The sequence below is a fragment of the Solanum dulcamara genome, chromosome 5 (assembly GCF_947179165.1).
Source record: "Solanum dulcamara chromosome 5, daSolDulc1.2, whole genome shotgun sequence".
Taxonomy (NCBI): Eukaryota; Viridiplantae; Streptophyta; class Magnoliopsida; order Solanales; family Solanaceae; genus Solanum; species Solanum dulcamara.
This window is the reverse complement of record NC_077241.1, coordinates 62,090,363-62,101,335: the sequence shown is the minus strand read 5'-3', so window position 1 is coordinate 62,101,335 and position 10,973 is coordinate 62,090,363. Positions and strand designations below refer to the sequence as shown.

At 37.4% G+C, this 10,973-nt stretch overlaps 1 long non-coding RNA gene across 1 annotated transcript in view; it reads left to right on the top strand.

The window, feature by feature from the left end:
* The first annotated feature begins 10,062 nt into the window (after positions 1–10,062).
* LOC129888354 (uncharacterized) overlaps positions 10,063–10,973 on the top strand; it is a 2,131-nt gene continuing 1,220 nt past the window's right edge. The window contains exons 1-2 of the long non-coding RNA XR_008766637.1: positions 10,063–10,148; positions 10,824–10,872. This is a non-coding gene — a long non-coding RNA (uncharacterized LOC129888354). The remainder of the gene's footprint in view (positions 10,149–10,823; positions 10,873–10,973) is intronic.

Genomic DNA, 10,973 nt, shown 5'->3' with positions numbered 1-10,973 from the left:
CACAGAAGAGGGAAAAGAAGGATGTAAGCAACTGGTCCAACTGTTTTAATCACGTGGAAACGGCCATAGCATTTGGAGGCTAGTTTATGGAATGGTTGAGTGGCTAGGGAAGTTTGTTTATAAGGCTACACTTTGAGTTATATCCAATCTCCAACTGTGTATCTCCTATCACTCCTATATGAGTCACCTTGTTAATTCATTCGCAACTGAGCTCTCCTCAAATTGTGTTTGAGCAACTGTAACTTTAGCTCTCTCTGTATCAAAGTGTTGTCTACTTCAGCAAAGGTAGATTCCCCAGGCAGATAGGGTAAGTGAAGTGGTGGTGGTCTGCTGCACGGTATGTTTCCAAGCATTTACTCAAGACTTTAGTTTGGCCATCAGATTGAGGTTGATATGTTGTGGAAGTATTCAACTGAACTCCTTGCAATGAGAATAGATCCTTCCAGAATGATCTTAGGAACATTGCATCTCTATCACTTGTGATTGTATCAAGCATCCCATGTAACCTGACAACTCATCCAATAATGCTTTAGCCACAGATTAAGTAGTGTAAGGATGTTTCAAGGGTATAAAATGACCATATTTACTTAGTCGGCCCACAACCACTAGGATTACCTCACACCCCCTAGATTTACGTAAACCATCAATAAAATCCATGCTAATTTAGGACCATACAATATCAAGAATAGGTAATGGTTGGAGTAGAACAAGATAAGTGGCTATGTCAGCTTTATTCTTTTGAGAAATATCACATTTTTGGACAAAACTCTTGACATCAGTTCTGATACCCTTCTACTAGAAGAGTGTTAACAATCGTTTCAATGTAGCATCTATACCTGAGTGTTCCCCCCGAGAAGAAGCATGCCAAAGGCTAATGATATCATTCCACAAGTTCTAAACTTTGCCATTTGTCCAAGTGAATTGTGAAAATGCAGTAGGATTTGTAGTCAGACGTGTAATGAGATTCTTTAAATCCCCATATGTGTACCAACTATCTTTTATAGCCTAGAATAAACTAGATACAACTCAAAAAACCACTAGAGCTAATAATTCAGCTCTTGACACTCTAGATAAGGCATCAACCACTTTGTTGTAACACCTCTTTTATACTCAATGACATAATCAAAAGGTATCAATTTGGTTAACCACATTATCTGGGAGTTCGTGTGCAACTTATGTTCAATCAAGTACTTTAGTTCCCTCTGGTCTGTCTTAATAGTGAACTGTTGTCCCAACAAATATTGCATAGACTATGGCCAACAATTCTTTGCCATAAAAAGACAGTGCAACAATGCTTAGGAGACAAGGCCGTACTGATAAAGGCTAAAGTATGGCCTTGTTGCATCAATATAGCTCTAATATCATGGCCACTAGTATCAGTCTCAACTACAAATATTTTGTGAATGTTAGGCAAAGCTAACACATGAGCTTCAGTCAAGGCAATCTTTAGTATATCAAAAGCATTAATGGCCTGTGATATCCACTTAAAGCTATCCTTCTGGAGGAGGTCAGTTAAGGGCTTACAAATCACACTAAACCCCTGGATAAATCTCCTATAATAGCCAACTAATCCTATAGAACCCCTCAATTGCTTAAGGGTAGTTGGTAGTGGCCAATTCCTCACAGCTTCCAACTTTTGTGTATTAGTAGAGACCCCTTTCTAAGTAATGAAATGCCCTAGATATTCAACTATTGGGACCCCAAAGAAACACTTGTTGTCTTTGGCAAACAGTTAGTGTTTTTGCAGTTCTTGAAACACAGCTCTCAAGTGTTCCAAATGATCATCCCAACATCTACTATAGATCAAGATGTCATCAAAAAAGACTAAAACAAACTTCCATAGAAAGTCCTGAAGAGTTTATCAATACTTGAAAAGTAGTAGGGGCATTTGATATCAAGGGGCATAACTAGGTACTTGAAATGGCCTGAATGGATTCTAAAAATCATTTTTGGAATAACTTCAGTGCCCATCTTGAATTGGTGATACCCTGATCTAAGATCTAATTTGAAAAAAAATCTTAGACCCTCCCAATTCATTCGGAAGATCTTCTACAATAGGTATAAGAAACTTGTTCTTTATAATAGCTTTGTTCAAGTCTCTATTGTCAACACATAGCCTCCAGGTCCCATCTTTCTTGCCTACTTAAACCATATGAGCAACAAAAGGGCTACTGCTTGGTTGAATAATTCCCTATTTTAACATATTTTTCACTAAAGACTCAATGATATCCTTTTAGACAGATGGATACCAATATGGTCTTTTTTAATTGGTCCACTACCCTAATGTAACACCAATCTGTGATCAAACACACCCCTAAATAGGGGTGACCCTACGGGTTCTTCAAACTGGCTTCTAAACTTATGTAACAGTCTTGGCAGACTAGCATTATGTTTAGTTTCACCCTTAGCTTCCAAAGCATACCATTGTATTTCACTAGTAGCGGTAGGAACTAATTGAATCATATGAAGTTCTGAGTGATTACCTGAAATTCTAGCCAAATTTCCTCCTCCAAAATCTAGGATCTACTTGCCATCACCTCCTAATACATGCCTTTTGCCCTTGTATATGAATTCCATTATCAAGTTTCTGAAATTCATCTGAATGTCTCCTAGAATTAGTGTTATATCCCGCATTTTTGATACATGGGAACATTTATTTAGCTTCTCTAAAGCTATCATGTGATCCATGTTATCCATGATGTTATCAAATAATTCTAAGAAAGGGAGAATGTAACGCCCCATATTTTGCATAGGCTAGTTCTATGTGATTAATGATGGTTGGAAATAGGTGTGGAAGGATTTGAAAGGAGTTGGAGGCCGAACAATGAATCGTGGTAATTGACCTACTTGTGTAAGCTACCGATTTGGATGTCGCACATAATCAAGCTACTTGAGTACATGCTGAGCTTAATCCATTTCGCCGTCCAGTCGCGACAACTGTCTTTTTGATTGGTACTGTTATATCCCGCACTTTTGGGCATGCAGAAAGAGGAAAAAAAATATTTTTGGCTTGCAAGGAGTAGAGTTGTAAATTATTTTATTCATTTTAATTAGTACCGGTGTGATATTCATGGAAAAAATGGTGTGAAAATACGGAGGAAGGCCGAGGGCAAAATTGGAAATTTTGGAAACTAGTTGGTGAATTACTAATACGACTTATGATTTTGTTGGGCTCAAATAATGATAATAATAATAGGAACTAAGTGATTGGGCTTGGAAAACAAAAAGGAAAACAAGAGAGGCCCAACACAAGGAAAGGGCCCAAGTCTTGGAACTTAGCCCATTAATTAAGTGGCTTATATATATATATATATATATATATATATATGTTGATGACTTTTAAGTCATATTTATCCATTAAGTTTTCTTTATCAACAAGAGGATTCAAGAGAGTTCTAGAGAGAAAGGAAGAGAAGAAACTTGAAGCTAGAGGAAGAATGAGTTCGGCCAAAGGAAAAAAAAAGGTAAGTCTCCGATTTTGCTTCGTGAATTAATTATCTAAGGTGTAACAAGATGTTATGAAGGTATTGGTAACGTAAATTTATGGTTTGTAGCATCCCAAAAATGTTACCAAACAGCCCCAAAGTTTTAGCCGCGCTAGGAGAGCTTCCGAGGCAAGTTTTGGAGAGTTTCAGTAAAGGTAAGGTCTCTCCTTTCAAATTGGAGTTTATGATGTTGTTATGAGGTGTATTACGTGTCCTAAATATGGCTGGAATCAGAGAAAATGTTTAAGGAGGCATGATGTTGGAAACTACTAAATTAAAGTCGTAGTAGCTAAATCGAAGTCACGTAGTGTATGGTCGTTGAGGCGCAGCGGGTGCAGATGGTTGGATTGTATGTTGCAGGGCTTTAAAGTATTTTAAAAAGGGTGTGGTTGCTGCTGGTTGCAGCCACACGACCCCCCGTTTGGTATGGTTAAAGATTTTACGAAATAAAGGTTAAAAACTCTATTTTGGTATCGTAGTTTTATGCTAGTTGTTTGGAGCTTGTGTTGTGTAAAGTTGAGGTGATTTGATTGTATATATACTGATGGTTGTTGTTGTTGATATGGTTGTTGACATGGTGGCCGAGTTGAAATCTCGGAGATGGTGTATTTATAAGGGAGATGCTGCCGAAATTTCGGCAGATTGGAAATTAATTTGTTTGAAGGATTGAGACAAGTATATGGTGATGAATCTAATGACTATGTCAACTCTCTTGAATGTAGAAAAACAAGTTGGACATAAGCGTAGCTAGTAAGGCGCGGCACAGGTACGTAAAGCGAACCTTTCTTTCTTTTGGCATGTCTTTGGCATAAGTATGTAAAGATAACCGTTCCTTCTTTTGGCATGTCTTTGACATAAGTATGTAAGGCTTACCCTTTTTTTTCAAGGCATGATCCCGATGTTATGGTTTCATAAGTTCTTCCATATTTTTTCTTGTTTCCAAAAGTTAGGTGTCAATGATCCCAAGGGAATGACTACTTTTTCTATAACCCGTCAATGTTTTCCAAAATGTCTATAGCTTTCCAAGACAAAGGTTTATAGTATTACAAGCTTTTATGATACTAACGATAGATATGTTTTACAATGACATTGATGATGTCGAGGATAAGAATATGTCTATGATGGCTATGATAAGAACGGCTTCATGTATGTAATATTTACTCTTCTTTATCTTGGCATGTTTTGACATAAGTATATAGAGCTACACTTTCTTTTGGCATGATTTTTATGAAACAAGTATATGTCATTTTGTACAATTTCAAGGAAGTCCTATTCGTAGAGCCACTAGGATGGTCAATTTTCTTGAGTTTCCAAAAGATATTTTTCTCGTGCTTAAATACGTGTATATGATTCCAAAAGTTTTATGTTGATATAATCCATGGTAATTTTTGAAAGGTACTTGACATGACTCTTATCTTGTTTTGTTAATCATAGCTTATTCCGATTATTCTATGAGTCTTGAAAATTGGTCCTATGTGCATATGTATACGATTTGGCGTCTTATGAGATTGTGACCTTATTCTACGTTCTCTTAATATTATCTTTCGTTGATAGTCTCATCCTATAATAATTGTTCCTTCAAGGTGAGACAAAGCGACCATGGTTAGTCTATAATACAATCGGAGGTTACCGACCTTCCGTCACTCCGATAAGTATACGATTTTCGTTGGGCTCTCGTGCATGCTGTCTATATGTATATGTATATGTATATGTATATGGGGGATATGGGAAGGTGTATATGTGGCGCTATAGACGCATTCCCACCTGATCAGTTGGAGTAATTTTCATCCTGGATGCGGGATGCCCGGATGTGGGAAATATGTGGGCACGCCGACGTTGTTCGGTGATATGACTTCTATTTTCTATGCATATGAAAAAGATATGTTTTATATAATAAGACAAGCATGCATGACATCCGGCCTAAAAGGGCACTCATATGTACAGGTTACTCTCTTATCTCACTATATGTCTATGATTCTACGATATGGTTGTTCATACCTTATGTTCTTTATTATGTTGATTTTCATGCCTTACATACTCAGTACATTACTCGTACTGACCCCCTTTTCTTTGGGGGCTGCGTTTCGTGCCACGCAGGTACACCCAGACAAGTAGAAGCTACTATAGAAGATGTTCCAGCGGGGTTGGCAACTCCACTTGTTCTGAAGTGCTGCCGAGTCAGAGTTTATGTGCTATGATGTTTCGTTCGAAGTTAGAGACTTTGCAGACAGAGTTGTGGGTATAGAGTGTCATCTTTGTAAGCGGCGTCACCAGCCGATATGTTATTATGTCGTATGTTATGAGTTTTATGGGATGATAGATTTTGGAAAAAAATAATTCACGAAGCTTAGTTATGTTTTTCATTTCTTGTTGATGTAAAAGTCTAAGAGATTAAGTATGTATTATGAAGCAGCGGGTTCGCTCGGCTCCAAGCATGGGGTCGGGTGCCCATCACACCCTGTTGAGATCGGGGTGTGACAAAGTGGTATCATAGCAGGTCGGTCAAAGGGTTATCTGCAAAGTCGTGTCTAGTAGAGTCTTATTTATGGATGTAAAGCCGGCCACATTTATAAGCAGGAGGCTGCGGGGCATCTAGGAATTGTCGACCTTCTTTCCATCCTACTTCGTGCGATAGAGCCAAGTCATAGGAAAAGAGATTCCCTATATGAGCTTTATACGCGACTGAAGGAGGTGAGTGACGATATGACGAGTTATAGAGGTGAGTCTGGATATATCTGCGTTGCTACCTGAAACTGGAAATACTGGATGGCTGGAATGTATCATATAGTTGTATGTTCTGTGAAGTACTATTGATATTTTCTACGCACAGATTTTGAATAGTGGGCATGGTAAGGAGATCCTGCCAGACTGGGTACGTCTAACAGGAAGAAGCGTGGGAAGGAAATACAGTAAATAAACAATAAGTGAGATACGTTGTTTCACAGAGGTTATGGCGATGAAAATACGATCACTACCCTCGGGAATCTGGGAGTCAAGAACGAAAGATAGTCATGCACGAAAGCGAAAGGGGAAGATTGAGAATCAAAAAGGGCAAAACAATAATTGTAAAAGAAGGACGTGTTATGAAAGTATCTCGGAACCTGTAAGACCTTGACTCGCTCCCGATGATGTAATAAAGGTCATGCGAGGAAGTGGACGTGATTATATCGGCATTAATGCACCCGATTCCATCAAAGTTATGAGGTTAAGCGTGCTTGGGCAAGAGTGGTACTAGAATGGGTGACCCCCTGGGAAGTATGCAAGAATTCTATATATCCAGACGTAAGAGACAAATGAGAGGTTAGAGTAACCTAAGGAAAAACTAGAGTTTATGGAATGGCTGGAAACCTTAAGAGGTCGCGTAAGACGAGGTAGACTAGGCTAGTGAAGAGACAGAAAGTGCATCACAGCTCTGGAATAAGGATATGCTTAAACAGCGTTTGGAAGTATTGTGTGGGCTAGTCGATGGTAAATATATACATGTACATATGAATGTGTAGGATGTCCCACGTATGATTGTATTGGTGGACATGTGAGTTCCAGCAACTGGTGTCATGGTAAGGAGGGCATTAATCATACAAGGGTACCGAAGATCGAGCGACAGCAAGAATAAAGGGTACAACTGTTGCAACATACGCTGCTATTATTTGACCATAGGTTAGGATTGGAAATTCTCGTAAAACGATATTTGGAAAATAAAGAGAGTGAGTAGATGGAAAGCAAAGAGATCAAAGTATTAGAAGGAGGCGAAAAGTAAAGAAACCTCAGTAAGTGAAACTCCCGAGAGAAATCACCGACAATGCGCGAGACCATATTATATTAGGCCAAAGAGGGATCACAATATTCTCAAGTACCAGAAAAGGAAACCCATAACATGGAATGAGGACTCATGTAAGACCTAGGAGTTCGAGTATAAGGAGAATGAAGTGAGGGATAAGGAATGGGCATGAAGAAAAGGACAACAATAAGAGGAACACTTCCGAAGTATTAAGACATCCCATAAAGTCGGTTTAACATTCGAGGATGAATGTTCTAAAGGGGGGAAGGATGTTATATCCCGCACTTTTGGGCATGCAGAAAGAGGAAAAAAAAATATTTTTGGCTTGCAAGGAGTAGAGTTGTGAATTATTTTATTTATTTTAATTAGTACTGGTGTGATGTTCATGGAAAAATTGGTGTGAAAATACGGAGGAAGGCCGAGGGCAAAATTGGAAATTTTGGAAACTAGTTGGTGAATTACTAATACGACTTATGGTTTTGTTGGGCTCAAATAATGATAATAATAATAGGAACTAAGTGATTGGGCTTGGAAAACAAAAAGGAAAACAAGAGAGGCCCAACACAAGGAAAGGGCCCAAGTCTTGGAACTTAGCCCATTAATTAAAAGGCTTATATATATATATATATATATATATATATATATATATATATATGCTGATGACTTTTAAGTCATATTTATCCATTAAGTTTTCTTTATCAACAAGAGAATTCAAGAGAGTTCTAGAGAGAAAGGAAGAGAAGAAACTTGAAGCTAGAGGAAGAATGAGTTCGGCCAAAGGAAAAAAAAAAGGTAAGTCTCCGATTTTACTTCGTGAATTAATTATCTAAGGTGTAACAAGATGTTATGAAGGTATTGGTAACGTAAATTTATGGTTTGTAGCATCCCAAAAACGTTACCAAACAGCCCCAAAGTTTTAGCCGCGCTAGGAGAGCTTCCGAGGCAAGTTTTGGAGAGTTTCAGTAAAGGTAAGGTCTCTCCTTTCAAATTGGAGTTTATAATGTTATTATGAGGTGTATTACGTGTCCTAAATATGGCTGGAATCAGAGAAAATGTTTAAGGAGGCATGATGTTGGAAACTACTAAATTAAAGTCGTAGTAGCTAAATCGAAGTCGCGTAGTGTATGGTCGTTGAGGCGCTGCGAGTGCAGATGGTTGGATTGTATGTTGCAGGGATTTAAAGTATTTTAAAAAGGGTGTGGTTGCTTCTGGTTGCAGCCACACGACCCCCCGTTTGGTATGGTTAAAGATTTTACGAAATAAAGGTTAAAAACTCTATTTTGGTATCGTAGTTTTATGCTAGTTGTTTGGAGCTTGTGTTGTGTAAAGTTGAGGTGATTTGATTGTATATATACTGCTGTTTGTTGTTGTTGATATGGTTTTTGACATGGTGGCCGAGTTGAAATCTCGGGGATGGTGTATTTATAGGGGAGATGCTGCCAAAATTTCGGCAGATTGGAAATTAATTTGTTTGAAGGATTGAGACAAGTATATGGTGATGAATCTAATGACTATGTCAACTCTTTTGAATGTAGAAAAACAAGTTGGACATAAGCGTAGGTAGTAAGGCGCGGCACAGGTACGTAAAGCGAACCTTTCTTTCTTTTGGCATGTCTTTGGCATAAGTATGTAAAGCTAACCGTTCCTTCTTTTGGCATGTCTTTGACATAAGTATGTAAGGCTTACCCTTTTTTTTCAAGGCATGATCCCGATGTTATGGTTTCATAAGTTCTTCCATATTTTTTCTTGTTTCCAAAAGTTAGGTGTCAATGATCCCAAGGGAATGACTACTTTTTCTATAACCCGTCAATGTTTTCCAAAATGTCTATAGCTTTCCAAGACAAAGGTTTATAGTATTACAAGCTTTTATGATAGTAACGATAGATATGTTTTACAACGACATTGATGATGTCGAGGATAAGAATATGTCTATGATGGCTATGATAAGAACGGCTTCATGTATGTAATGGTTACTCTTCTTTATCTTGGCATGTTTTGACATAAGTATATAGAGCTACACTTTCTTTTGGCATAATTTTTATGAAACAAGTATATGTCATTTTGTACAATTTCAAGGAAGTCCTATTCGTAGAGCCACTAGGATGGTCAATTTTCTTGAGTTTCCAAAAGATATTTTTCTTGTGCTTAAATACGTGTATATGATTCCAAAAGTTTTATGTTGATATAATCCATGGTAATTTTTGAAAGGTACTTGACATGACTCTTATCTTGTTTTGTTAATCATAGCTTATTCCGATTATTCTATGAGTCTTGAAAATTGGTCCTATGTGCATATGTATACGATTTGACATCTTATGAGATTGTGACCTTATTCTACGTTCTCTTAATATTATCTTTCGTTGATAGTCTCATCCTATAATAATTGTTCCTTCAAGGTGAGACAAAGCGACCATGGTTATTCTATAATACAATCGGAGGTTACCGACCTTCCGTCACTCCGATAATGTTACAACCCGTATTTTTGTACATTTGGACATTTGGGATAATTGTAACAAGTGAAGGATAATGCTACGTTTTGGTCTTGTTTGATACATAAGTTGGTTATGCAATTTTGGAGGTGGAAATATGGAAAACAAAAATTGACTTGCAAGGAAAGAGGTTATGAGTTATTTTATTTAATACCGGTGTAATGTTAAAGAGAACGTTGAGGTGAAATTACGGAGGAAGGCCGAGGGAAAAATTTATGTGGAATTTTTGGGAAATTAGTTTGGGAATTACAAAAGTGAGATACATAAGTTTGGACTACAATGGAATAATGATAAATGAGTTGAGGCCCAAATCAACATAGAGTGATTTTTGGAACAAGAAGACTATTCATTCTTGCAAGGCACAATTCTAGCAAGTTGAAGAACTAAGTGGAAAAGGTAAGGTTTCAATCTTCTCTATTTATTATGGATTGTTGGTATATGTTGTAGAGTGAAGAAATGGATGAAGTATATAAAAATAGGTATGTGGGTGTTGGCCGTGTATGTGATGTTGTGTGGAAAGAATAGATTAATTTTATGTAGTATGTGGTGGTTGTTGCAAGGTATAGGAATGGATGGAAACTTCATGAAAATATGCATATAGTTGTTGTGGCTGAATATGGGGGTGGTTTGGCAAGTTATGGTGAATTGATTCTATTTAGTATTTTAGTTATTGTTATGGATTCTATGTTGCTAAGAAAAGCTTAAGGATCCTTATAAAGTTGTAGTAGTTGGAGACTTGTTTTAGAAGTTTGTAAATCTAATATAATGTTCTTGCATATATGGAAGCTAATATTGTTAGTATGATGTGGTTAGTGTGTAAATTATTGGGTTGTGGTAATTGAATTTGAAAGAAGGGATTAGATTGTTATTGTTCTTATTGGAATTGGAAGGTCTTGGAGAAAGTAGTATATTGATTTGGTATGATTGTTGGTAAATTGGCCGAGTTAGATTCTCGGGGATGGTGTATTTACAGGGGAAGTGCTGTCGAAATTTCGGTAGACAAAATGTTAGTTTAGAATGAGGTTCTTGGATACCTATAGCTAATGTTGGCATTTATTAATCTTGTTATAGATTTTGGAAAGGCCAAGAGTTAGGTGGGGTGACTAAGGAAGCGGACAAGGTATGTAAAGCTAATCGTTCCTTCTTTTGGCATGTCTTTGGTATAAGTATGTAAGGCTTACCCTTCTTTTTCAAGGCATGATTCCGATGTTATGATTTCAT